Source organism: Podarcis pityusensis, assembly GCF_964106645.2.
Source record: "Podarcis pityusensis genome assembly, chromosome: W".
NCBI lineage: Eukaryota > Metazoa > Chordata > Lepidosauria > Squamata > Lacertidae > Podarcis > Podarcis pityusensis.
The window spans coordinates 34,028,417-34,054,616 of record NC_138045.1 but is presented as its reverse complement, the minus strand read 5'-3'; the positions used below and the strand labels follow the sequence as shown (position 1 = coordinate 34,054,616).

General features: G+C 46.4%; 1 long non-coding RNA gene and 1 pseudogene across 2 annotated transcripts in view; one reads left to right on the top strand and one right to left on the bottom strand.

Moving 5' to 3' along the window:
- The window catches only part of LOC308467808, a 921,448-nt gene that overhangs the window by 91,612 nt on the left and 803,636 nt on the right, over nt 1-26,200 (top strand). The window lies entirely within an intron of this gene.
- The window catches only part of LOC308467662 (inositol polyphosphate 5-phosphatase OCRL-like), a 49,054-nt pseudogene continuing 32,690 nt past the window's right edge, over nt 9,837-26,200 (bottom strand). The window contains exons 11-20 of the transcript XR_013991571.1: nt 25,883-25,993; nt 25,149-25,314; nt 23,670-23,905; nt 23,252-23,275; nt 14,531-14,564; nt 12,410-12,498; nt 11,802-11,886; nt 10,973-11,100; nt 10,060-10,171; nt 9,837-9,976 (exon numbers count right to left, since the gene is read on the bottom strand). The product of XR_013991571.1 is annotated as an inositol polyphosphate 5-phosphatase OCRL-like (transcript). The remainder of the gene's footprint in view (nt 9,977-10,059; nt 10,172-10,972; nt 11,101-11,801; nt 11,887-12,409; nt 12,499-14,530; nt 14,565-23,251; nt 23,276-23,669; nt 23,906-25,148; nt 25,315-25,882; nt 25,994-26,200) is intronic.

Here is a 26,200-nt window from a genome sequence, read left to right as displayed (position 1 = left end):
CGGCAGATGGGCTACTTTCAAAGCATTCCACATCTGACGTGCTGTCGCATTGCCAGCTAGCGTAGCAATTTCCTCCAGAGAGACGGACAAGACAATTACGTCTATGGCCCTTGAATCTTGGGCCCTCCATCTATCTGTCAGAGGAACTGGAGGGGCTTCACACACAGTATGCCACACTCCAAATTGTTGAAGCAAACTCTCACACCACACAGCCCAGGTCTCATAATTGTGCCGATTTAACTTTGGGCACTCAGTGCCTTCAGAGGCTTGGAAAAACTCCATTCCAGGCTTTTACTTGAGCCGTGAGCCTTTATGCCTTCAAAAACTTCTTATCTCACAGGTCGGAATTAAACACTATAAATTGAGAGCATTTGCAGATGACTTAGTATTGACGTTACAGGAGCCAGAATCTAGTACTAAAAGGGTTTTAGAACTGATTCAAGAATTTGGTCAAGTGGCAGGATTTAAATTGAACAAGTCAAAAACCAAGGTTCTAGAGAAAAATTTAACACCGTTTGAAAGAGAGAGGTTTCAGAATGAGACAGGTTTAACAGTGGTGAGGAAAGTTAAATACTTGGGGATTAACATGACAGCAAAAAATGGGAATTTATTTAAAGATAACTACGAAAAATGTTGGTCAGAAGTGAAAAAAGATTTAGAAATTTGGTCAAATTTGAAGCTTTCACTGCTAGGCCGTATTGCTGCGATAAAGATGAATGTATTGCCTAGAATGTTGTTTTCGTTTCAAACTTTGCAGATCGTGGACAAGATGGATTGTTTCAAGAGGTGACAGAAAGATATTTCTAAATTTGTCTGGCAGGGCAAGAAACCCAGAATAAAATTTAAAATACTAACGGATGCAAAGGAAAGAGGTGGATTTGCCCTGCCAGACCTTAAACTGTACTATGAATCAGCAGCTTTTTGCTGGTTGAAAGAATGGCTACTTCTTGAAAACACTGACATTTTGGATCTAGAAGGTTTTAATAATGTATTTGGATGGCATGCATATTTATGGTATGATAAGGTCAAAGCACATAAAGCATTTAAAAACCACATTGTCAGGAAAGCGCTGCTTAATGTTTGGATAAGATATAAGGATTTGCTAGAAAATAAAACCCCAAGGTGGCTGTCACCAATGGAAGCGAAAGCCTTGAAAAAGGTCAATATGGAGGTCAAATGGCCGAAATATTGGGAAATTTTGGAACAAGACGGAGATAGACTGAAATTGCAGAGTTTTGAAAAACTAAAAAACAAAGTGCGAGACTGGCTTCATTATTATCAAATAATGGAGGTATTTAAATTGGACAGGAAAATTGGCTTCCAGGTGGAAAGATCCAAATTAGAAACAGAATTGTTAGAACCCAAGACTAAGAATTTGTCAAGAATGTATAACTTGCTGCTGAAATGGAATACTCAAGATGAAACGGTAAAATCGGCTATGATTAAATGGGCACAGGACGTTGGACATAACATTATGTTTGCTGACTGGGAACAGATATGGACCACAGGTATGAAATTTACGGCATGTAATGCCTTAAGAGAGAATATTATGAAAATGATATACAGGTGGTACATAACCCCAGTCAAGCTTGCGAAAATTTATCACTTGCCCGATAACAAATGTTGGAAATGTAAAGAAACTGAAGGTATATTTTTTCACCTTTGGTGGACGTGCCCAAAGATTAAGGCTTTCTGGGAAATGATATATAATGAATTAAAAAAAGTATTTAAGTATACCTTCCCTAAGAAACCAGAGGCCTTTCTCCTGGGCATAGTCGGCCAAATGGTGTTAAAAAAGGATAGAACTTTCTTTATGTATGCAACAACAGCAGCAAGAATACTCATCGCAAATTATTGGAAGACACAAGAACTTCCCACGCTGGAGGAATGGCAGATGAAACTTATGGACTATATGGAACTGGCTGAAATGACTGGTAGAATCCGTGACTAGGGAGAAGAGTCGATGGAGGAAGACTGGAAGAAATTCAAAGACTATCTTCAGAAACACTGCAAAATTAAGGAATGTTAGAGTGATGTTGGACTGAAAACAAGTGGTTTCCAGCTGCACAGGTTAAAGTTAAGGATAGATTAAGATTAAAGATCAAGATTAAAGATGTTTAAAGAAATGGAAATTTGATTTTAAAAGGGAAAACTTTAAAGTTATATGATATTAAGATCAAGGATTAGGTTTAAAAAAAGTTGAAGTTATATATTTTAACATTTTATTAAATTAAAGATTGGGATTAAAAAAGTGGAAAAGAAACTGCTGGACAAATAATGTGGACTGGAATACAAAAGAGGGAGGTATGAGGAAGTCTAGAAAATAAGTAATTTAAAATTGGAAATGGAAAAGAGAGTTTGTTTTTAATTGTTGTGCTTTGTGTTTTTATTGTTAAGTTTTGTATTGTTTTTTGTGTGTGTTGTTTTTCTTGTTTTGTTGTTTAAAACTTTAATAAAAAATTATTAAAAAAAAAAAAAAACTTCTTATTTCAGCAACTCATAATTCACGAAGCCTCTGGCTCGGCTTCCAGGCCAATTAAGTCAGCCGGACATCAAAGAGACTCTGCCGCGGCAACAGAAAAGCCTTTGCATTTGCTTGTCCCCACATACCTCTCACAGTCTCTCGCAGTCTTACTCTCCTGTAAGTGCCGTGAATCTGGGCCCGAAACCTGTTATTGGGATACTGCCAGGGAGACAAAGGCCATCATGGTTCCACGTCGCCTCCGGACGATCCACCAATCTCCCGTAGATACAGTATCAGTCAGTTAGCGACACGAAGCCTCAGAAATAGCTTGCCACATTCCAGAGCTCGTGCACGCTCTATCAGCAGAGTTCGCACAACGAAAGGCGCACTCAGGAGAGCATTATTTATAACTTTATTCAGCGTTGGTCAGAACAAAGAAAAAAACATGACTGCCTGCTTCGATGTCTCAGGCACAAAGAGAAAAACGAAAGCAATAGACAAAACAGAAACTTCCTGTGAGCAGGAAATACGTAGGCTGTGACTCACAACAGCCTGTCCCCTTTTTAAGGTGGAATGGAAATATCCTAACAGTTTAATGGGGACCCGGAAAGTTATTTGGATTTTAAGATGGAAATTCAATATTTTCTGGAGCTTGAGAGTGCTCAATTCCCTAACGATGCCCAGAAAGTTTCCTACCTAATTAGCCACCTGTCAGGAAGTGTCAAGAGTTGGGTGAGGCCGTTAATTGCCTCTAATCCTGAAGCTCTCAGAAGTTTGCCCAAGTTTTGGCAAGCGAAGGACTTTATGTACTCAGATCAAAGTTACATTGACAAGATGCAGGAGGAGCTTTTGGAGTTGAAGCAAGGCAGAACTACAGTAAGGAGCTACTGGTCAGAATTTGCGATGTTTGTGCACAAACTGGAATAGGACTTGCAATCAGAGCCTGTGCAAGCTTTGTTTAAGCATGGATTGAACGCGGAAGTTAAGGATGAGCTTGCTAGAGGTCCCCGACCCAAAGATATGGATGAGTTAATGAAGGCTGCACTAGCGGTGGGGCTGAGGCAGGAAGCCAGACTGCAGGAGAGGAAGCAGGGCAAGGGCTGGAGTTTCCATGGTAACCACATTCCTGAAATGCCGGCAGCTGCTTCTGAAGGTCAGCAACTGCAGGAGCCCATGGAAACAGACGCAGTCCGCACGCGGGAAAGTTCAAAAGCCCAACAGCCGGGTGGAAAAGAGAAAAATGACTGGCAAGCAGCCAAGAAATGTTTTTTGTGTCAGAAAGCCGGGCACTTTGCCAGAGTGTGTCCGGAACGTCGTAACTGGCAGGGAATGGTTGGGGCCACTCAACAGGCAGAGGCAGAAGCACCCCAGACTTCGGGAAACGGGGAAGCCTGGCTGGTGGTGAACCGGGGCAACAGCCAGGCTGGAGCAACAGTGAAAGCCCTCGGCTCGGACACTCCAAAACAAGCATAGTACTGAAGGTGGTGCTGGAACTCCCAAACAGCCACGCAGTGGAGGAGTTTGCCTTGGTGGATTCAGGAGCATCCGCGTCATTTTTCAGCAAAGAGTTTGCAGCGCAGCACCAACTGAACCTGAGGCCTTTGGACTTTCCGTTGCAAGTCACCACCATTGATGGCAGAGAGCTGTTGGGGGGTGAAGTGACCCATCAAACGCCTCCCATGAGGATGCGGGTGTCCACCCACTCTGAGGTCAACGCCTTTCATGTGGCCTCGTTGGCATGTCCGCCTATCATACTGGGCATGAGCTGGTTGGCTCTGCACGATCCGGTGGTTTCCTGGCATCAACGATCTCTGACGTTCGGTTTGACGCACTGCATGGAGAACTGTCTGGGCCTAGAGCAACCGTGACCAGCAGAGGCTAGGAGGGCAGCAGCATGCAAGGCAGGGACAACTGAGATTCCTCCGTGTTATGGGGATCTGCAGGAGGTGTTCAGCAAGAAAGAGGCTGACACGTTGCCACCGCATCGACCATATGACTGCCAGATCAACCTGGTCCTGGGGGCCACGTTGCCAGTGGGGAAGCTCTACTCCATGTCGGAGGGAGAGATCAAGGACCTGAAGGACTTTATAGAGAAAAATCTAAAGAGAGGATTCATCAGGGAATCCAAAGCGGCAGGAGGGAGCCCTGTGTTCTTCGTGGACAAGAAGGGGACTAATGAGAAAAGATTGGTCGTAGATTACAGGGTCCTAAACGGCCTGACGGAACCTGTGGCCTTCTTGATGCCCCGGATCGACGATGTGTTAGCCAGGGTGCGGAAGGGGAAAATTTTCACCAAGTTGGACCTCCGGGGGGCCTACAACCTCATCAGAGTACGAGAGGGAGACGAATGGAAGACCACCATGTTCACACAACTGGGGGCGTTTGAGTATCTCGTCATGCCTTTCGGTTTGCAGTCGGGAAGTCACTGTTTCCAAGCCTTCATGCATCACGTGCTTGGGCCGTTGCTGTACCGTAACTGTGTTTGCTTTTTGGACGATTTGCTAGTGTACTCAGACAACGAGAAACAGCATGTAGAAGACATACGTCAAGTTCTGAGTAGACTCAAGGAGCACCATTTGTGGGTGAAGTTGGAGAAGTGTCTGTTCCACGCGAAAGAGGTGGATTTCCTGGGTTACAGGCTGTCAGACAAGGGGGTGGCCATGGATCCGGAGAAGGTCAAGGCGGTGGTCGAATGGAAGAGCCCAAAGAACCGGAAGGACGTCCAACGCTTCCTGGGGTTCAGCAATTTTTACAGAAAATTCATCAAGGGCTTCGCAAAACTGACGGCACCCATAACAGACTGTCTTAGTGTCAAGAATAAGTTTGTGTGGACGGAGGAGGCGCAGAGGGGTTTCGAGGAGCTTAAGAGGGCGTTTGCGTCTGAGGAACAGCTGCTGCACGTCAATCCAGAGCGGCCGCTGCGAGTGGAGACGGATGCTTCGGACCGGGCGATAGGGGCCGTGTTGCTGCAGCTGGATGAAAAGAGGGAGTGGCGGCCATGTGCTTTTTTTTCGCGGAAATTGAAAAAGCCGGAGCAGAACTACACAATCTACGATAAAGAATTGCTTGCGATTGTCGCAGCATTCAAGCAATGGCGGCATTTCCTGATTGGGGCGAGGCACCAAATTTTGGTGTGCACGGACCACAAGAACTTGGAGTACTGGCGCAAGGCGCGGGTGCTGTGCCAGAGGCAGATACGCTGGGCGGAGGTTTTTTGCCAACTTTAACTTTAAAATTGAATACGTGCCAGGGGAACAGAATGCGAGGGCGGATGCGCTGTCCCGCAAACTGGAGTACCTGGGAGAGCAAGGACCGCCGGTCGCTAAATTAATGTTCCCAGAAACACAGTGGACATGGGGGGGGGGGCGTTGGTGAAAGATGATGAACTGGTGAGGCTGCTCAGAGAGGATGACTTTGCAAGGCAAAAGATGGAGGATTTAAGGCAAAAAGGGGGTGTTGAGGGGGGTTTCGAGGTGAAAGGGGGACTCCTGTACTATAGGGGAGCTTTGTATGTCCCAGGTGAAACCCTCAGAAGCAGGATCCTTAAACAGCTCCACGACGGGGCATTTTGGGCAGCACAAAACCATGTTGCTAGTTACCAGAGAATTCTGGTGGCCCAAGGTGAGGGAGGATGTAAATAATAATAATAATAATAATAATAATAATAATAATAATAATAATTATTTATATCCCGCCCTCCCCAGCCGAAGCCGGGCTCAGGGTGGCTAACAACAATAAAACAGTACAAAAGTACAGCACAAACAACACTCTAAAATCATTCATTATAAAATTAATTAATTCAAGCCACTGGCAACCATTGGGCCAGAGCTCCGCGAAGATTGCTGAGGGAGGGAGTCAGGCTGTGCCCTGGCCAAAGGCCTGGTGGAACAGCTCTGTCTTGCAGGCCCTGCGGAAAGATGTCAAGTCCCGCAGGGCCCTGGTCTCTTGTGACAGAGTGTTCCACCAGATCGGAGCCACAGCCGAAAAAGCCCTGGCTCTAGTTGAGGCCAGCCTAACTTCTCTGTGGCCTGGGACCTTCAAGATGTTTTTATTTGAAGACCGTAAGTTTCTCTGTGGGGCATACCAGGAGAGGCGGTCCCGTAGGTACGAGGGTCCTAGGCCGTATAGGGCTTTAAAGGTTAAAACCAGCACCTTAAACCTGATCCTGTACTCCACCGGGAGCCAGTGCAGCTGGTATAGCACCGGGTGAATGTGATCTCGCAGTGAAGACCCCGTAAGGAGTCTCGCTGCAGCATTCTGCACCCGCTGGAGTTTCTGGGTCAGTCTCAAGGGCAGCCCCACGTAGAGCGAGTTACAATAATCCAGTCTGGAGGTGACCGTCACGTGGATCACAGTGGCTAGGTCAGGGCGAGAGAGGTAAGGAGCCAACTGCTTAGCTTGGCGGAGATGGAAAAATGCCGCCTTTGTTGTAGCTGCAATCTGCGCCTCCATGGAAAGGGAGGTGTCGAAGATTACACCCAAACTCTTAACGGACGGTGCTGGCACTAATTGCGCCCCTGCAAGAGATGGGAGTTGCCCCCCAATCCCATATCGTCCAGTCCCAGCCACAGGACCTCTGTCTTCGAAGAATTTAGCTTCAACCGGCTCCCACGTAACCATCCAGCCACAGATTCCAAACATCTGGTCAGTGTGTCTAGGGCCGAGTCAGGATGGCCATCCATCAACAGATAGAGTTGGGTGTCATCAGCATACTGATGGCAACCCAGCCCAAAACTCCGGACAAGCTGGGCGAGGGGGCGCATAAAGATGTTGAAAAGCATCGGGGAGAGTATCGCACCCTGAGGTACTCCACACACCAAGGAGTGGCGCGATGACAATCCCCCCCCCCAAGTGCCACCCTCTGTCCCTGACCAGGGGGTGACACTTGCCAAAGGGCCAAAGGGGAAAGGGCGGCACCGGCAGGTTTGCTGGAACCTTTGCCCACACCAGGAAAGCCATGGGAGGTGGTTGCGGTGGACTTCATCACAGATCTGCCCAAGTCAAAGGGTAAAACAGCAATCATGGTGGTGGTAGACCTACTAACCAAAATGTGCCATTTTGTGGCTTGCTCGCAAGCCGTGACGGCGGAAGAAACAGCAAAGCTGTTTGTTGAGCATGTGTTTAGGTTACATGGGGTACCTGCAAGGGTGGTCTCAGACAGGGGAACTCAGTTTACCTCACGTTTCTGGCGCAAGCTCATGAATTTGTTGCAAGTAGAGGTGAGTTTCACCACGGCGAGACATCCTGAGAGCAATGGGCAGGCGGAGAGGGCAAACGCTGTTTTGCAACAGTATTTGCGATGTTATGTCAGTCAGAGACAAAACGACTGGGTGGATAAACTAGCTCTAGCAGAGCTTGCATACAACAACGCAGAGAATGTGTCCACAGGTATGACTCCATTCTTTGCCAACCACGGGCGTCATCCGAGAGCTTTCCCGGGGAGGGGAGAGGAGTCGTCGAGTGTGCCTGCGGCAGAACGTTTTGCGGAGGAAATGGAGGCGATCCACTTATAACTTCAATTGAACTTGGACAGGGCTAAGGAGGTCTACAAGAGGGAGGCCGACAAGCATCAACAACCAGGAGAAGTCATCCGGGTGGGAGACAGGGTGTAGTTGTCTACACAAGGGTTGCCCTGGAGAGGAGGTTGTAAGAAGCTCAAACCTAGGAGGGTGGGGTTGTAGGGATCACATGGGATTACCATGAGGAATTATAAAATATACATCAAGCCATCGTGTCCACGATGAAAGCATTGTGTTGACTGGGTTTGATATATTGATGATAATTTCTGATTAAATCCCATAAGATTCTACATTCATGGCCTTTTGACTCTACTGCCCATTCCTCTCTTCTCCACATGTCACGTACACAGCAGTTGCTTCGCCAGGCAGGCATCCTGTGCCATAAAAAGATAGTGGGCAAGTTCTTTGATGTAGTTTCTTAATCTTGGAGCCAGGAAACAGATCTCACATGAAGGTGATAGTGGTCTGGTCTTTCTGGCCATCCTTCTTATCATGGTTATTTCTCAGCTCTGGGGTTGCCAGATGCACCCCTTTGTAGTTCTCATGTTATTTACTACCTCTTTGTAGTTCTCAACATATTTACCCCAAAATATATGCATGCTAATTAGTGTTGTAGTGTAACTTTTTCCCCACGTGGGGTTTGATGAAATGCTCAGAGGAAATATGATTGGTTCTTACGAGCACTGTGTAAAAGATTCTTTTGCTAATAAAATGGCCTGGCGAGGGGTGTGGTTTATGCACTTTCTCCGAGAGCCTTGCTGGTCAAAGCCTTGTGTCTTGTTTTTTAATCAGGGTCCAGTCCTTCCTTTACTTTGCAAACGCAACATGGGGCCGTTTGAGGTGACCCAGCAGGTCAATCCGGTAGCATTTAAACTGAGGCTGCCAGAGAGCATGAGGATACATCTGGTATTTCACAGGTCGCTGCTGTCCCCCTACAGGGAAGGGGGAATGAGACAGGGTAGTGGGGATGGGGAATTCCCACCACCCGAAATGGAGTAGAGGGAGCAGTGCAACGAGGTTACGGAAATACTGGATTCTCGGTGGAGTGGGGAACAGTTAGAGTATCTGGTGGCGTGGGAAGGGGCCCCTAGCTCAGAGAATACCTGGGTACCGGAGGGTTGCTTTGCTGACGAGGGGTTAGTGGAGGAGTTCCACAATTTCTTCCCTGACAAACCCAAGCCCAGGGGTAGGTTTGTCCAACAGGTGTTCGGGCCGACGGATGATGAAGTGGAGTTCTAGGGATTCCTACCGTCGGAAGAGGAGGAGGAAGACGAGGAAAGCGTTTATTGGGGAACCAGAGGAACTGCGGGTTTGCGGGAGGTTTTTGAGGCCACGGATGATGAGGAGGAGAGTTTTCCAGGTTTCACCCCCACCACTCCAGAGGAGGGAGAATGGGGTAAGGTTGGTTCTCCCGAACGGGGAGGGGCCTTTGAGGAGGGGGTGGATGTCAGGGAATTGGAGGCTGCAGGGGAAACCATGAGGGAGGGAGACAAATATAGAGAGCCCAAGCCGGCATTCAGCAGCGTCTCTTCCTCGTCAGAGGGGGAAACTGGCTTGGGGGAGCCTAAAGCAGGACCCAGCCATTCACAGGGCAAAATGAAAAGGAAGCATCATTTCCGGGAATGGGCTTGTTGGCAGCGTCACAGACGAAAGTCAGATGACTCATCTGGATAGCTGAGTATGGATGTATGTGTTTGATCTCTCGTAAATGGCTTTGAAGCTGAACAATAAATCTTGTGAAGAGATGGCGCGAAGCCCGGAATGTTGCTTTACTAGCTTATCAGCACCCTCACAGGCAGGCACCAGAGAACAGAGGCTGGGCCTTGCCTCTTCCCTCCCAACTTCGTCTCCAGTCACACTTGGCACCTTTCGTAGTCATCCGCCCCCAGCAGGAAGCCCAGGAGGAAGCCGATGGCATGCTGACGCTCCTGTGGGCTCTGCTTCGACAGAACGTTGGGCAGAGGCCGTAGCAGGAGGCTGGCGAAGAGGGTGGCTGCAGGGAAATGAAAACATTTGCATGAGAGGAGGCGGGAGCAGGAGGAAGGCCAGCTCCCAGCCAGGACAGGCAGGCCTTACCTAGCATGTTGGCACTGACGTTGTTGCTCTCAGAGTATTTCAGCAGCTCCCGCAGGAAAGCCATCACGAAGCGGAACACGTTCTGGTGCGACCGCGGCAACTGGCAGATCACCTGCAAGACAGGGAGGGGCAGTTTGGAGTTTCAATGCAGAGCTTTGCTAGAGGAGGGGCATGGATCACTAGCACAGTGTACTTTTTATGTTTGCAGGTTTAGACCTGGCATAAAAAAAATAATTTCTAAAATGGTAACCGGACTAGAACTCTGCTGGGAACTTTGGGGAATAATACAACTGTAGAGTCGGAAGGGACCACGAGGGTTAACTAATCGAACCCCCTGCAATGCCTAAGGTGGGGCTCGAACTCAGGACACTGAGATGAAGAGTCTTATGCTCTACCAACTGAGATATCTTGGGGGAAGGGCCATTGCTCTGCTTTTCATGCAGAAAGTCTCAGGCTCCACCCCCAGCATCTCCCAGGAGGGTAGGGAACATGCCTTGTCTGAAATCCTGGAGAGCCACTGCTTGTCAATTTCGACAATACTGAGCTAGATGGCCCAGTATATGGCCGCTTCCTGGGTTGGAAATTCAAGCGAGGTTCACTGAAACAGGTGGGCTATTGTTACAACTCCTGGTCAGAAAGCAAAAAGGCAACATGTGCGCACCCCACCCCCCTCCACAACCGAGAGGGATGGTTATCAAAGGAGACATCAGCAACCTCTGCAGTTAACAAGGCTTCCCAGACCAGACTAACCCTCCTGCAAGTGTGCTGGTTTACTGGCTTTCAGGGATGTTTTAGTGGATTTCCTGTTACTCGCGGCAACATTTGGACTAGATGACTTTGGAAATCCCTTCTGATTCTATGCTTCTGTACACACCACAGACCAGCCAGGAAGAGATGGGGCTCTGGGGCCGACCTGGCGACAGAGGTGGCTGTCATGTGAGCACTCAAGGTAGCGCTGATACAGTTCATAGCAAATGACTGGTTCTGGCACTGCCTCCAGGAAGATGAGCAGAGCTTCGGCCACCAAGTGGTTACTGCCAGCTATTGACAGCCTGGCAAGGAAAGTGTTCTGTCCTGTTACCTGCACCCTGCCTCCTTCCCAGGCTGGTCCAAAGCAAGAAGCTTTGTCCTTATACATCTGGGCCCACCTTGCAAGTTCCCCCTTTTGGCGCAAGGTAGACCTTGAACCCACAGCCCTGAGATTAAGAGTGTCACGCTCTACCAACTGAGCCACCCCACTGTAATTATCCCACACCTCCCCTCTTGACAAAGCTGCCTGCAAAGCTGATCTGCCGAGGAAATGTCCTTCTGCAGGCATGGTTTCAATCCAAACAACAAATACTGGTGGTCAACTCCAAAAGTGCGGTCAACAAACCCTGCTTGCCAAAGAATAATTGAATGCACCCTTGAAGCTCCTTTGCAGCCATGTCTTTACCTGTCTCCACACCTGATACCACGTATGATGCTAGATGTGGGGCCTGCGGGCCTGTCAAGATTCCCCACCTCTGCTCTATCTAGCCAGGCTGATGTTTTCAAATGGGGGTTAAAGCTGTGAAGCTGTTTGGATGCATGACTGGACTTTACTGTGGGCATTTCATTTTGATGTGTCCCAGAGCCTTAAGGATGGGGTGGCCTAGGAACCTAAGCCACCACGTATATAAAAGTGAGGTCCACTCCAGCCAAGAGCTAAACAAAACCACCAAGCAGCCCTGCTCCCCAACAATGTCCCCCAAAGAGGATACGGATTGTCTCGGGAATGCTGGTGTCCAGGCACTCAGTTATCTCCTGCAGCTCATCCTGCGTGCCCGGGGTCTGGAAGAGGTCCTCCTGAAGCAGAGTATCACCCATGCGTTAGGAAGGGATGAGGTACATCCTGGATAGCATGAAGAACAATCCAGCCCTGGGGTGCATAATGTGAGGTCGAGGAATGCCACAATGGAGAGAAGCCCATCACCAAGAGAGCTGGCACAAGGGCTGAGAATTGTATCCCGCCCGCTTTCCACAGTAGCATTCCTACTACCCCTCTCATGATTTTGGGCAATGGGAGAGTGAAATCATTCCCCGCTTCTTCTAGTGGCGAGTCTCAGAGAGCCGCTTTGCTAGGGAGAGACAGACAATGGTTGTGAACACTTGGGTTCTTCTGAGCCGCTCTAAGGAAGACCGTATGCTGGATGTCCCACCCGCTGCCGCTCCACCAAGGTGCCACTATACTCACAGCAGGAGTTTGTAAGAGTGAGTTGGTAGCTAAGATATAAATAAATTGTGACATTTGGAACCTGCACACCCCAAAACTGGTACTGGATTCCGGCCAACACCCATCCTTTAAATGGTACAGTCCCCCTCAGCTCACCTGGTGGCAGGCATTCTTGAAGAGGTGGTCCACCAAAAGCCAGATCTCCTTGGGTATGTGCAAAGGCCGCTCAGTGGAGTCATCACCATCTTTTTTTTTTTTAAAAAAAAATGATATTTATTAAAATTTCAGAAACAAAAAATTACATAGTTAAAGAGAAAAGAAACAAGGGAAAAAATAAAAAAGAGAAAAACATACAAAATACAAAGTACAGAAAATAAAAATAAAAAAACACTTAAAAACAAATTAATACTTCCGTATCTTACATTTCATTTCCTTGCTTCCCTGACCTCCTCTCACCTCCCTTTTTTGTATTCCAGTTCAATTGGTTAATTCAGCAATTCCTTTCCCTCTTTGTTTTTGTCTTAGTCCTTTAACTGAATATATTATAGCTTTAGATTCTCACCTATTAACAATCCATTTTTACATACACCTTTATGACATTGCTGCTAAAACCACTTAACTTCATTCTGACATCATTCTAACATTCATTAATTTTGCAATATTTCTGTAAATAATCTTTAAATTTCTTCCAATCTTCTTCCATCGACTCTTCTCCCTGGTCTCAGATTCTGCCAGTCATTTCCGCCAGTTCCATGTAGTCCATCACCTTCATCTGCCATTCTTCCAGAGTGGGTAGATCTTGTGTCTTCCAATACTTTGCAATAAGTATTCTTGCTGCTGTTGTGGCATACATAAAGAAAGTTCTATCCTTCTTTAGCACCAATTGGCCGACTATGCCCAGGAGAAAGGCCTCTGGTTTCTTCAAGAAGGTATATTTAAATACCTTTTTCAATTCATTATAGATCATCTCCCAGAAAGCCTTAATCCTTGGGCACGTCCACCAAAGGTGAAAGAATGTACCTTCAGTTTCTTTACATTTCCAACATTTATTATCGGGCAAATGATAGATTTTTGCAATTTTGACTGGGGTCATGTACCATGTGTATATCATTTTCATAATATTCTCTCTTAAGGCATTGCATGCCGTAAACTTCATACCTGTGGTCCATAACTGTTCCCAGTCAGCCATCATTATGTTATGTCCAACATCTTGTGCCCATTTAATCATAGCAGATTTCACCGTTTCATCCTGAGTATTCCATTTCAACAGCAAGTTATACATCTTTGACAAAATCTTAGTTTTGGGTTCTAACAGTTCTGTTTCTAATTTTGATTTTTCCACCTGGAAGCCAATTTTCTTGTCCAAATTGTATGCCTCCATTATCTGATAATAATGAAGCCAATCTCGCACTTTGTTTTTCAGTTTCTCAAAACTCTGCAGTTTCAATCTATCTCCCTCTTGTTCCAGAATTTCCCGATATTTCGGCTATTTGGCCTCCATATTGAGCTTTTTCTGTGCTTTCGCTTCCATCGGTGACAACCACCTTGGGGTTTTATTTTCCAATAAATCCTTATATCTTATCCAGACATTAAACAATGCTTTCCTGACAATATGATTCTTAAATGCTTTATGTGCTTTGACCTTATCATACCACAAATATGCATGCCATCCAAATACATTATTGAAACCTTCTAAGTCCAAAATGTCTGTGTTTTCAAGAAGCAGCCATTCTTTCAGCCAGCAAAAAGCTGCTGATTCATAGTAAAGTTTAAGGTGTAGCAGGGCAAATCCACCTCTTTCCTTTGCATCCATTAATATTTTAAATTTTATTCTGGGCTTCTTGCCCTACCAGACAAATCTAGAGATATCTCTCTGCCACTTCTTGAAGCAATCCATTTTGTCCAAAATTTGCAATGTTTGAAACAAAAACAACATTCTAGGCAATACATTCATTTTTACCGCAGCAATACGGCCTAGCAGTGAAAGCTTCAAATTTGACCAAATTTCTAAATCTTTTTTCACTTCAGCCCAACATTTTTCATAATTGTCTTTAAATAGATTCCCATTTTTAGCTGTCATGTTAATCCCCAGGTATTTCACTTTCTTAACCACTGTTAAACCTGTCTCATTCTGAAACCTCTCTCTCTCAATCACAGTTAAATTTTTCTCTAAGACCTTTGTTTTTAACTTATTCAGTTTAAATCCTGCTACCTGACCAAATTCTTGAATTAGTTCCAAAACCCTTTTAGTACTAGATTCTGGCTCCGAGTCATCACCATCCTGGGGTACGATATCCAGAAACTGCTTCTCCTGGAGGTCCAATGACAAGCGGGACTGGCATGAGAGCCTGACAGAATGTGTGCCTATATGCATTCTTTCCTTGCTCCAGCTGGGTGGACAAGTCTTGCCCTCTGAGGCCACAACTAGGGCTGGGCGATATCTGGCTTTCAACACTGTGATATATCACTAGCTAAACATTGCAATACACCAATATATCACGATGTCTGAAATAAGATGGAGCTATGTAGAGGCATTGGCTGGCTTCACGGTTTTCCCCGCATTGTGATTTTTGCTGGTGCCTGCTCTCTTGTGATTTGCTGCCCCCTGCAGGAGGGCAGGGGAAAGCTGAACCGGCAGAGTCCACAGGGGCTGCAGGAATCTAGAGAAGCATTGTCTGGCTTCACAGTTTCCCCCCACATTTTTTTTTTTTTTTTGCATAGTACACACACACATCATGATTCGCAATATATTGCCAGGTCAGAAATTATGCAACCAGTATCACTATATAGACTTCAAGCTGATTTGAAAATATATATAAATTAACATATCACCTGGCCCTAGCCACAACAAGCATCTCAAGTGGGAAAACAAAAAACAAATTGTTCGCATGCCAAATCCAAGCTCCCCCTCCCCCTATTAATATGCAGCTAGTAATCCTCCCACTCCGGATGTGCAGTTCACCCAAAAGCTTACTGAATATGCAGCTGTGGACATGAGGTTTGGCTAACATTTTATTTAAATTGCTGGAACCTGCCCTGGGACCTTAGGGTGAAGGGCAGGAAATAAGTAACAAAAACAGCAACAGAACATGGGTGGGCCTTCATAGGTTGATGGGCTGCAGCCCCAGCCAGCATGATGAGATGATGGGGTCACATGTTCACCACCCCTTGTCTAGAGCACGTTGCAGAGGCAGTGGTAGAAACTGAGCAACAGCTGGAGCCCCAGCCCACCACTTTGTCTGGGCAATGCAGCACACAGCAGCTGGTGAACCATGCCTCCTGCCTCCTTCCCATCTTCCTCTCCAGAAATGTTCAGGGTGGTTAGTTCTATCTCAAGCTACCACATTCAAGAGAAAGAGAAAGAGAGGAGGGGGGAGCAAGAGAGCTTTAGGAGCACAGCAATGGCAAGCAGCCCATCACTAAAAGGAGTTGGCAAGGATGGAGAATTTGATTCCAACTCCACTTCCTCTCATCCCCAGGGAAGCTGTTGATTAGGACCCAATTCATCCCCACCCCCACCCCCCGCCAATACTCCCCGCCCCTGTCTTGAGAGAGAGAGAGTGTGTGTGTATTGGTGTGGGGAATGACACATACTGTATCAGAGTCTTAGTGCAAGAGTAGCTGATGCATGCTAAAGAACACAGAAGCCTTGCTAGGTTAGATCAGCATTTTGTTCCCACAATGGCCAACAACATGCCCTTGGGAGTCCACAGGGACACGCGGACAATAACACTCTGTCCATCATGTTCCCCAGAAACTAGTAATCAAAAGCATGTGGTTTATGATAATAGTGGCAATAAATAGCCCTGACCGGTAGCCACTGATAAACCTATCCTCCATGATTCTAAATGTCTACAGCTGTCCAAATTAACAGTCACCACTGTCTTCTTGATGAATCCCTAGCCGGAATTAAGACTGCCGGAAGAAATATCAACAACCTCAGATATGCAGATGACACAACCTTGATGGCAGAAAGTGAGGAGGAATTAAAGAACCTTTTATTTAGGGTGAAAGAGGAGAGCACAAAATATGGTCTGAAACTCAATATCAAAAAAACGAAGATCATGGCCACTGGTCCCATCACCTCCTGGCAAATAGAAGGGAAAGAAATGGAGGCAGTGAGAGATTTTACTTTCTTGGGCTCCATGATCACTGCAGATGGTGACAGCAGCCACGAAATTAAAAGACGCCTGCTTCTTGGGAGAAAAGCAATGACAAACCTAGACAGCATCTTAAAAAGTAGAGACATCACTTTGCCAACAAAGGTCCGTATAGTAAAAGCTATGGTTTTCCCAGTAGTGATGTATGGAAGTGAAAGCTGGACCATAAAGAAGGCTGACCACCGAAGAATTGATGCTTTTGAATTATGGTGCTAGAGGAGACTCTTGAGAGTCCCATGGACTGCAAGAAGATCAAACCTATCCATTCTTAAGGAAATCAGCCCTGAGTGCTCACTGGAAGGACAGATTCTGAAGCTGAGGCTCCAATACTTTGGCCACCTCATGAGAAGAGAAGACTCCCTGGAAAAGACCCTGATGTTGGGAAAGATGGAGGGCACAAGGAGAAGGGGACGACAGAGGACGAGATGGTTGGATAGTGTTCTCGAAGCTACCAGCATGAGTTTGACCAAACTGCGGGAGGCAGTGGAAGACAGGAGTACCTGGCGTGCTCTGGTCCATGGGGTCATGAAGAGTCGGACACGACTAAACGACTAAACAACAACAACTGTCTCCTTGTGGCTATGATAATACACCCAAGTATATCTGATTTCGAGAGGAGTGACATTTCCCTGAGCCACCCCAAAGCAGCCACTACTGCTTCCCAAATGCCAGTGCTCAGGTGGTAAGAGTAAGCCAGAGTGGCATAGCCTGTGCAGCAGTTGCTGAGCACAGAGACAAGGAGAAAACTGGCTCTTGGGGCCAGAGGGGGCTGGCGCCTGCATCATGAGACTGGGCTTTCTGCCTCCCATGCTGCCAATCGCAAGCGGACCTAGAGTCAAGCAGAGCAAAATCAGTTACAAGTTGTGATGGCAAATTCTGGTTTCGTCTCCGTTCTCCTCTGCTGAGTTCTACAAGGGCCACGTTGAGACTAGGGAAGAGAAAAAAGCAGATAGCTAGAGCCACCACCTGGACTGGATTTGAGTAAGAAGGCAGGCAGGTGCGGGTTGCCTGAGAGGAAAGTGAGGTTGGTGGGGTAGTGCCTGGTTTGCCCTAAGGGACCAGCTGCCACTGCATGGAGCACCTGCTGATCGTTGACAAGTGCCTTCCAGTACAGGCAACTCCATTTACGTGCGTTCGAGGCACATGCACACTGCCGCAAAGCTGGAAGTGGCACTTGAAGGGGCAAAAATGTCCCCCCAAAGAGCACAAACGCGGCAAAGTGGCATGGAAACAGCATCTAGACTCCCTCCCAGGAGCTTTTGCACCGACCTTTGAGGCCTGTGGAGAGTTGGAGCAAGGAGTTTTGCAGGGAGTCTGGCAAGTGCTGCTGGTTTTCAAAAGGCCTTTCAAAAGGGTTTCCGGAAGTTTAGAGGGTGTTTGCAGGCTTTTCCAATGCTGTCCCCAAGATACGCAATTTCATTTAAACGCACGGTACCTCGGAACGCAACCCCCGTGTAAACGGAGCGTTGCCTGTACCTGATTTGAGCCCACTACAAGAACATCTAGAGGATATCAAACCAACTGTTACCTTTTCTTTCTTTTTTTTTTCTTCAAATGATAACCCTAACCCTAATGTATAAATAATGGGAAATCAATAAAATTTTAAAATGCAAAAAAAAAAAAAAAAAAAACACCCAAAAACAATAAACAGAAGTAAAAATACAGGAAAAATACAAAATACAGAATAAAAGAATTAAAAAAAAACACTTAAAAAAATACATCAATCTTTCCATACCTTACATTCATATCCTTGTTTCCCTGACCTCCTCATACCTCCCTTTTTTGTATTCCAGTTCAGTTAGTTAATTCAGCAATTTCTTTCCCCCCTTTTTTTATCTTAATCCTTTAACTTAATATACTATAGCTTTGAATTTTCACCTGTTATCAATCCATTTTTTCATACACCTTTATAGCATTACTGCTTAAACCACCTAACTTCATTCTAACATCATTCTAACATTCATTAATTTTGCAATATTTCTGTAAATAGTCTTTAAATTTCTTCCAATCTTCTTCCACCGACTCTTCTCCCTGGTCTCGGATTCTGCCAGTCATTTACGCCAATTCCATGTAGTCAACCATTCTTTTAAGGATCTGTAATATTTAGAGGTCAGTCCATCCGGTCCTGGACATTTACCTAGTTGCATATTCCGAATGGCACCTTCTATCTCCTGTTCAGTTATTTTATAATTCAACATTGATTTACTTTCCTGAGAGATTTTTTGTAATCCATTTGTTTTCAAAAATCGATCTAAATCAATTTCTTTCTGTGGTCCTTGTGTATATAATTGTTTAAAGTACCTCTGGAAACAATTTCTAATCTCAGCTGGGTTCTGTATATTTCTTCCTTCCACTTCTAGATTTGTAACTGTATTTAATTTTTGTCTTTTTTTCATTTGCCAAGCCAACAATTTCCCACATTTATTAGCCGACTCAAATGTTTCTTGTATCATTTGTTTAATTTTCCATTCTACCTCCTGATTCATCATTTTCATATATTGTACTTGATATAATTTTATTTCTCTCAAAATCTCTTGCGACTTAGGTTTTGCTCTCAGTTTCTTTTCACCTTCTTTTATTTTCTCCAAGATTTTGTCCTTCTTCTCATTTTGAGTTCTCTTCTTTAATGCATTCTGTTGTATCAAGAACCCTCTCATAACAGCTTTGCTAGCGTCCCAGATTACTCTTTTTTCCACACTGGTGTTCAAATTTATCTCAAAATAGTCTCTCAAGGTTTTTTTGGCCTTTTTACACACTTCTTCATCTCTGAATAAGGTGTCATTCATCCTCCATCTAAAGGAACCAGTTGGTGTTAGTTTCATCTCCATCTTCACAGCATTATGGTCGGAGCAGGTTTTTGGGCAGATTTCCACTTTTCTTATCTTTGGTGCCATTCCTCTAGTTACCCATATTTGGTCAATTCTTGTCCATGTCAGTTTGGCTTCAGAGAAGAAGGTTCCCTCTCTGGCCAAGGGATTCTTTGTTCTCCAAATATCAACTAAGTCCAAGTTGTCTGGCATCTCAAAAAAAGTTTTTGGTAGTCTGCCGTCCTTAGTGACTACCTGTCTTTGTGCCTTATCCATGTGTGTAGATACCACTCCATTCATGTCTCCCATCAAAATCACATTATAATCCAAATAGTCCATCAAGGTATCATGCAACTTTTTAAAAAATTCAGATTTCCCCTCATTTGGTGCATAAACTCCTACTATCAAAAATTTCTCTCCTTGTGTTTGAATTTCAATTGCCACAAATCTTCCTTGGTCATCTTTAAAGATAAATTTCGGTAATAGTCTCTCCTTTGCATAAATCACTACCCCTCTTTTTTTAACCTTGTCCGAAGAAATGAACTCCTGACCCAGCCTTTTATTAATCAGTACTTTCCTGTGTAGCCTTGTTACATGTGTTTCCTGTAAACAAATCAAGTCCAATTGTTCCTTTTTTAATAAATGAAACACATATTTCCTTTTCTGAGGGGAGTTCAAACCATTACAATTCCAGCTTAATAATTGCAGAGCCATGATGTAGTTACTTTACTTCTCCTCCAACTGCACCCAGTGCCTGTTCCTGATCTGTCGGTGGTATCACCTTCTTTAGGCAGTCTTTTAGTTCAGGAGGTAATCTTGGTATGTCTAAAGTTTCACTTACTAGTGCTCTTAACTCTTCTGCGGCTTCCTTCTGCAGGTCTTCTCCGTGGTCTCTCCGAAATCTGTCTTTGTCGTCCTCTAATCTTATTTTTATCTTCTTCCCTTTGTAACTAAAGGATAGGCCTTGGGGGAATTCCCACCTAAAGATGATTCCGTTGCTTCTCAACAGGGCAACCAAATCTCTATAATTGGACCTAAGGTCCAAAAGATGTTTCGGAATGTCCTTAAATATCTCCACTTTTGACTGGTGTATTTCCAAAGTCTTCTGGAAGTGCAGACTCAAGATTTTGTCTCTCTCCTCTTTTGTTCGGAGGGTGATCAAACAGTCTCTCACCCTGTTCTTCTTCCCTCCTCTTCCAAGCCTGAAGGCACTCACTATCTTGAAGTTATCCTTCTCCAAATCTGGGTTCCAAAAGTCTGCAAATTCCTGCATAAGAAAATCAGTCAAGTTATCTTTCTCAAGTTCAGGTACGGCCCTGATCCTTAAATTTGTTTGCTTCTCCTTCAACTCAATCATAGACAATATTGACCTGTGGTCTTCAAGTTGTTTGTGTATCGGTGGTATCTTCTCTTCTACAGCAGTTGCTATTTCCTTTGCCTCTTCAGCTGTCTTTCGTGTCGAGGTAGATTCCTGTAGTAATTTCTGAATAGTTTCTGTGTTGGTATTTACCTTCTGTCCCAGATTATTAATACTTGTAGTGTTTTGGTCAATTTTGCCCGATGCCTCGGCTACTTGTTTACTTATTCTTTCCAAAGATTCGTTAATTTTACCTAATGCCTGAGCCAAAGCATCTTCAGCTGCCATTCCTTTGGGTTTAGGTTGTGCCGATGAGGCTACTGTTGGTAATCCAGAAGGGCCAGATGTCGATGCTCTTCGCTGCAGCCCACCGTCTGTGCGAAATAGTCTGCCAGACCTCATTGTTTTTTCCTGTAACAAATCTATCTTCTCCTTTCTATCTGCCATAACACTCTAGATAGAGCCCAAGGTCAGTCTCACGATCAGAATTTGTTTTGAAGTGGAAAATTCCCCTGGCCCAGCTGCTATTGTAACAATTTCAAACTTCCTCTAGGGGGACACAGTAGCAGTCAAAAAGTCTTAGAGTAGTTAACCTTTTTCCTTTAGCCCCCCAGTTCACAAAAAGGGCGACAATTTCAATCTCAATTGTTTACAGTTACTTTAAAACCAGGAGAAGCCAGCCAGAAATATTGCATCTTACTTGTATCTCAGATGCAGAGTTAACTGTCAAAGGGTAATAATAATAATAATAATAAATTTTATTTATATCCCGCCCTCCCCAGCCAAAGCCAGGCTCAGGGCGGCTAACAACAAACAAATAATCAAACAATCAAACAATCCAACATTCTAAAACATTTCATTATAAAAATTAATTAAAATCAAATTAATGGCAACCGTTAAGCAAAGTTCTGTGCAGGTTGCCAGAGGAGGGAGTCAGGCTGGGCCCTGACCAAAGGCCTGGTGGAACAACTCTGTCTTGCAGGCCTTGCGGAAAGATGTCAGGTCCCGCAGGGCCCTAGTCTCTTGTGACAGAGCGTTCCACCAGATTGGAGCCGCAGCCGAGAAAGCCCTGGCTCTAGTTGAGGCCAGCCTAACCTCTCTGAGGCCTGGGACCTTCAGGATGTTTTTATTTGCAGACCGTAGGTTCCTCTGTGGGGCATACCAGGAGAGGCGGTCCCGTAGGTACGAGGGTCCTAGGCCGTATAGGGCTTTAAAGGTTAAAACCAGCACCTTAAACCTGATCCTGTACTCCACCGGGAGCCAGTGCAGCTGGTATAGTACCGGATGAATGTGATCTCGCAGCGAAGACCCCATAAGCAGTCTCGCCGCGGCATTCTGCACCCGCTGGAGTTTCTGGGTCAGTCTCAAGGGCAGCCCCACGTAGAGCGAGTTACAATAATCCAGTCTGGAGGTGACCGTCGCGTGGATCACAGTGGCTAGGTCAGGGCGAGAGAGATAAGGGGCCAACTGCTTAGCTTAGCGGAGATGAAAAAATGCCGCCTTTGTTATAGCTGTAATCTGCGCCTCCATAGAGAGGGAGGTATCGAAGATTACACCCAAACTCTTAACGGACGGTGCTGGCACTAATTGCACCCCCACAAGAGATGGGAGTTGCCCCCCCAATCCCATATCGTCCCGTCCCAGCCAGAGGACCTCTGTCTTCGAAGGATTTAACTTCAACCGGCTTCCACGTAACCATCCAGCCACAGATTCCAAACATCTGGTCAGTGTGTCTGGGGCCGAGTCAGGATGGCCATCCATCAACAGATAGAGTTGGGTGTCATCGGCATACTGATGGCAACCCAGCCCAAAACTCCGGACAAGCTGGGCGAGGGGGCGCATAAAGATGTTAAAAAGCATCGGGGAGAGTATCGCACCCTGAGGCACTCCACACACCAAGGAGTGGCGGGATGACAATTCCCCCCCAAGCGCCACCCTCTGTCCCCGACCGGAGAGAAACGAGCGCAGCCATTGAAGGACTGTGCCCTGGATCCCCACGGGTACTTTCAGCAGCAGCGCATGTCACAATACAGCATTCTTACTGTTCACTGGCAACCCGTTCCCAGGTTTGAGCGGTGGATTTTAGCTTCTTTTTCTCTCTTTTTGCAGGGAAATACAGTTCAGACCTTTCCCCCCCCTCCCCTGCAATCAAGGGGGGGAAATTGCTTAATTTGATGTTAGAATTATAATCCTTTTCCAACGTCTTTCGAGGTTTCCGCTTACAAGTTCATTGCTTTACTCCTTTTACAAAGAACGGAAGGCAGACTTCCTGTTTATGCCTCTCCGCTTCGGTGCCAAATTATTTCTTAGTTCCTTTGTTTCCGAAATTAGCCTACTCAAGGATCGTTGTTTTGCAGCCAAATTGTCCCAGGAAAAAGGCAGCGCTCTCCGGTAACGGCTGTGCGGCTTCGCTCCACGGAAGAAGCAGTTGACTCACAGCACCGCACCACTTCCCCGCTCCGCTCCGGAACCCGTAATTGGGCTCCTTTGCAAGTTGAGGGGGCGCAAAAGGTGCCCGCCGAGTCCCACAGTCACAGGCTTCACCCGCCTGTGATTTTTGAAGGGTCCCCGCTTCGCCGTAGCGGTGCAGACCCAATTTCCGCAGAGCCGGTTCCCTCCAAGTCAGAGGGAATCCACCATTACCGATGGCGCCACCCCGGAAGTCAACTGTTACCTTTTCTAGGAAGCTGTCTTCTCCCTGAGATCAGAGGAGGAAGGCAAGAGCAAAAGAAAAGTGGGGAAAAGACAACAAAGTGCGTTAATGGCACAGGCCCTGAGAAGAGAAAGAAACAGCCCGTTGGCTGAACAGTATCTGGGCAGATGGCAGGGAAATGCACACGGTTTAGTGGCCCTGTGAAAGGGCAGGTGGGAGGACAAGAACGTGGGATGACTCAGTCAATGCAAACAACGGGCATGAACAGCACACAGGAAGAGAATGCACAGCTACAGAAGCTGAAGCTGAATGCAGTGAAGGACCCCCAGGCCACACATTTCTGAGTGGAAGAGCAGCTGTTTTTCAAGCAGGCAAGCAGAGTGGGAAGGTTAGACATTCAGCAAATGAACCTGCCAGGTAAATGAACCCCTTTCCCTACCAGGTCAATAAGTCTGGTGACGGGAACTTCGCAAATCAGCTGCCTCATCCAGCACAAGGTTTCCAAGGAGGTCCCGAAGCAGCTTGGTAGGTAGCTCTCACTGATGGTGAGGAAATAGTCCTTGCCACGGTCAAGGTGAAGGACAAAGATATCCTCAATCTTATCTTCTCTTGAATTGAGAAGCGTCACAGAGTCCTTGCTGACGTACACATCCAGGGAAATGTCCACCGTCTCATCTAAAACGGGAGGAGGTCAGGTAGATACACTCTTTGGCATAGCCAAGTTTGTTTGTTTGTAAATTAAAAGTTAAGATAAAGGTAAAGGTAAAGGTACCCCTGCCCTTATGGGCCAGTCGTGTCCGACTCTAGGGTTGCGTGCTCATCTCGCTCTAGAGGCCGTGAACCGGCGCCATCCAAATACACTTCTGGGTCACGTGGCTAGCGTGACGAAGCTGCAGCTGGCGAGCCAGCACCAGCACAGCACATGGAAACGCCGTTTACCTTCCCGCTATAAAGCGGTACCTATTTATCAACTTGAACTTAAGAGTGCTTTCGAACTGCTAGGTGGGCAGGAGCTGGGACCGAACGACGGGAGCTCACCCCGCAGCGGGGATTTGAACCGCCGACCATATGATCGGCAAGTCCTAGGCACTGAGGTTTTACCCACAGCGCCACCCGCGTCCCACAAAGTTAAGATAGTGAATAATTTAACAGAAGGACACAATATGAGCCTGCTGGATCAGGCCAATGGCCCATCTAGTACAGTGTCCTGTTCTCACAGGTGTATGTGGGAAACCTTAACTTCAAGAATTAGGAAAAGAAGCTACTCAATTCCCACCCCCACCCCATTTTCCTCTCTATTCCTCCAAAGCAGCAGCTGCACAGAAGATGGTGACAGGATACTGGGGGGGGGGGGTAAGAGAAAGTGATCCTAACAAAAGAATATAAAAAGGGAAAGCATTTATTTGTCTCCTAAAGGATTTTTGCACCCCCAATGTAACTTTCTTTTTTAGTCTACATTTCATTGAGTTTTTAAAAGTTTGGCTAGTTCTATATGTTCCCCAATATATTTTTGTTCCTCCACAACGTAAAAATATGCATTTTTTTTTAAAAAAAGTAATTTTTTGACGGACTGCTCTCACTGGTTCCCTGCGATGCCAAAAGGTTTTTTGGGACCCTTCAGCATTTTGGGGCTTCAATTCATTTGTGTGTGTGTTTGTTTGTTTAAAGCTGGTCACACACACTTTTACACTTTGGGCTCACCTGCTTTGATGTGTGGCCCTTGGAGGCTTGAGCATGGGGCAATGTAGCCCACAAATGTTAAGCCTCCCCTGCTCTACCAAACTCCCAAGGTTTGAGGGAGGAGGGTTGGGAAGAGGAGGAGAAAAGGGGGGATGAAAAGGAAACAAAGGCCTTCCCTAGATGACCCTTGGGGTCCCTTTCCAACTCTACAATTCTATGATTCCAGAGAGAGACTCACTGGGCTCCAAGTATCCCTCGCAGGGCTCAGTGCGAAGCCATGGCTTACAATACTGGCTGTCACTGAGCTTGGGGATAAAGGAGAAATGGAGGGTGACCTACCCGTTGTTTGTGATCTGGAACTTCTCCTTCTGCAGCTGCCGGAACTTCACATTCTCAAACGAAAACTGCAGAGCAAAATGGGGGGGGGGGGGAGGAAAGAGAGTGCTTGCCTTCAGCAGATGGCAAGGAAATGTGCTCCAGGGGGAAGTTTGTCCTTGGCCCCGGGATCTCATTTAGGGGACTGCACATGCAACAGGTCTAAACGCCACCACACAGTGGCCACGTTTGTTCTTGAGTGTCCATGTGGGGCTCTCCAGATATTGCTGCACTTGCAACTTCCCATTGCCCCTGGCCATGTTGGCTGGGGATGATGGGAGTTGTAGTCCAACATCTGGAGGGCACCATGCTGGCTACCCCTGGAGTATTTGCCTGTGAGGAAGAGGAAGAGGCTGCAGCTCAGTGGAAGGGCATCTGCTTTGCATGCAAAGGTCCCAGGTTCTATCCCCAGCATCTCCAGGTAGGGCTGGGAGAGATCCCCCGGGAATCCTGGGGAACCACTCGGAGACAGTATAAACAAGACTGAGCTAGATGGGCCAAGGGCCTGACATGATATAAAGCAGGCTTCCCCCCCCCCCCGGTCTTTTTGCAGCAAACCCTCTTTAAGGGGCTGGAGAGGATCCTATTCGTCTTTACCTCCCTCCTGCTGAGCTCCAGTGAGGGAAGGAATTCGTTCTCCATTCTGTCCATCAACTGAACAATATCCTCAAACACTTTCCGGTACCGTCGGTCATCCACAACCTTCACCTATGGGGGGGGACGACAGAGCACATTTGTTGGAGCTATGGACTAAAAAGGGGGTATGTGTTAAGAGCAGAAATGCCTGATGCACCCCCCCCCCCGTTCCCAGCCCTGAAAGAGGCAAGTACTGTAACTCTGGGAGCTTCCCCAGGGATGGCAGCGGTTGCGTGGCAAGTCCCCTCCCCCCAAGTGAAATGAAGACACTGGACACAT